The sequence below is a fragment of the Etheostoma spectabile genome, chromosome 22 (assembly GCF_008692095.1).
Source record: "Etheostoma spectabile isolate EspeVRDwgs_2016 chromosome 22, UIUC_Espe_1.0, whole genome shotgun sequence".
NCBI classification, from domain to species: domain Eukaryota; kingdom Metazoa; phylum Chordata; class Actinopteri; order Perciformes; family Percidae; genus Etheostoma; species Etheostoma spectabile.
Genome location: NC_045754.1, coordinates 9,564,353 through 9,566,963, shown reverse-complemented (window position 1 = coordinate 9,566,963; position 2,611 = coordinate 9,564,353).

Here is a 2,611-nt window from a genome sequence, read left to right as displayed (position 1 = left end):
GACTCATATTTGCGCAGGTAACTTTGCAATGGCAGCATGGTTATAAAAAAGTGTTGAATCATAAATGCATGTGTAAAGATCAGAGTTGATGTGGGAAAACAGTTGTAAGGAGCTTTTAACCGCAGTCCATTAAAAGAGAAGTTGCTGCGTCTATGAGGAAGTTCCAGGTATGAGTTTTGGAGTATTTGTTCTGTAATCTTCAGAAATGATGTTGCATTATTTCACTGTGAGAAATAAACTATAAAAAGTCCCATATTAACCTTAGTCTTATGATTTTGTTTCCACCACAGCTCAGGAAAGGTTTGAACTGTGATCTTTTGTCTTATCTTTTTTCTCTGCAGCTCCCGTGCTTACCTCTATTGATCCAGATTCTTGCAAGGTGCCATGCCACTGATCACACACGGTATTATTGATCGACTTTGGTCACCCTGGACCGACATGGCATCCTGTTAGCACCCTCGGGGGTATCTGCATTTTTGTTCTATGTTTTAGCGCCTCAACAAGGCAAAGGCCACACATGAAAGGACTCAGGAGTGTTTGAGCGACTAAGGAATCAATTCACACCCTGATTGTCATATACAAAGGCTTCACTGTCTCTTCTCTCAATTCCAAACAAAACTTGTCTGGAGAGTTTGATCAGTAATTAACTCATTTCATCACAAAAGTATCAAACATTGAGTTTAAAGTCTGGATTTTGATGGACTGAAAGTACAATCTCTTCAACTTGCATCGCCATGTTGCTGCAAAACAGATTAGATGAATTGAGGGACTTCTTTGGGCGGAGGGGTCAATGGCAGGTCAAGTTGGGGAGAGTAGTATTTATGTGGCTGGTGGCTGTCAGGAAAACAATAATGCCACTAGGACATAATCTATCATTTGTTTTCTCACCAATAAAGCAATTCCTTATTTTGCCACACAAAGCAAATGCAGGAATTGTGTGAGAGCAAAGAATGACCAAGCTGGACAAAAGTATTGTTGGCACATAAGTTATTGATTAGGAGTATAATTCCATCCCTTTGACGGTAAAAATAAATAAAATAAATTGTTTATTATGTATTTCTGATATGAGCAAGTATTCACATGCATGTTTTCTTCTCTCTTAAAAGAACTAAAAAAGTTCTTTCAAGCTCACACTCATGTGTCAAGGACAAAAAGAAAAGACCCAAAATAGACACGTCTTATCAGTTTGGGAATGGTCATAGCACCAGCAGGAACAATGGCGTGGCGAGATGGGAGCTGAGGTTAACCCTAATAACGCGACTGGTCCTGTCAAGGAATCTGGAGAACAGGAAGCCAACCGGTACCTCTGTCTTCATGGATAAAGTCATAAAAATGATAAACATGGGTCTCGATTAGCCTCAGTCAGGACAATATGCCGGTCAGCGGCGGGGTGGATTCGGCTTGGCCCAGTAAAAGTGAAGAGATGAAAGAGTCTGCTCTCCCGTGTGGCTGACCTCCCTGTTCGTTTCAGTGAGGAAACCTGGGCTTTCCCTTTCCCTTTTACTAATGGTGATTTATCAGTCAATCAAGACGTTCTATAAATAGACTTTCTTCTCCCCGTGGTGTTGGAATAAAGAAGTGGGAGCAGAGTTACAAATGAGTGAAAGTCGCCGTGAAAGCAAGGAGGGGTGGCTAATTCTGGTTTATTACAACTTGGGTGTTATTTTTAAAGGTATGGCTATTGTTTCTACTGGCTCTAATAACACTGTACACACCAGATAAATTGCTGAGAACACATAACAAAGTCTGATTGGGCAAGATACACAAGAAGTCAGATGAGCATGTAGGTTTTAAACAAATCCCCAATGTTAGCTCGGCTTATTTAAAAGAGAAAATAGATGTGAATATTAAAGTTGTTGTCGAAAGTTTCCATTGTTAACATCCATCAAAGTTAACAGACTGACTTCTTGACCTTTGACTTACTTTACGTATAAAATATAAAAATAAAGTGATTTTGATAATTAGGTACAGCCATTGGCTTTGGTTAGAGCCCTTAGTTTGACATTTGATGGTGATATTTTCTCATAAAACATGATAAATGGTACCAAAATTAACTTTTTATTTTTATTGAAAGGAGGCAGCTTAGACTTTGGTTGACTACAAAAACACTTTAGTTTTTTTCTGTTACATGCACTTTTTATTTTATAGAAATGTGTATATTAATTTTCTCTTAATTTTCTCATAAAACATTTGCAAAGGCCTCTTCCCACGTTCGATGTTACCGACTCAAAACCTTACACGATATCCTTGACATCATCATTTTGTATTGCTGTATCCTTCAAGTCGCTGAGTGAAACTACAGCGCTATGGATGTTCTCAGGAAAGAGACTTTGATTATTTTACTTGTTGCTTCCGTTTTATTGTTGGCTGACCCCTTGCAGCGCGCAAACCCCAAAGGTCACCACAACTTGTCGTGAAAAGTTTCCAAACATCCTCATGTTAGCATTACTAAAAACATTTTTAAGATTTGTCTTGGAGCCGGGGATTCGGGTTTAGTCAAACAGACAGAGAATGAGGGCGAGACGAAAAGATAAGACGGATGTGCTCATCTCCAAACTGAGCAGCAGAGACAAACAAGAAATAGTTTTATCAGCAGAGCATCTTTATGTGG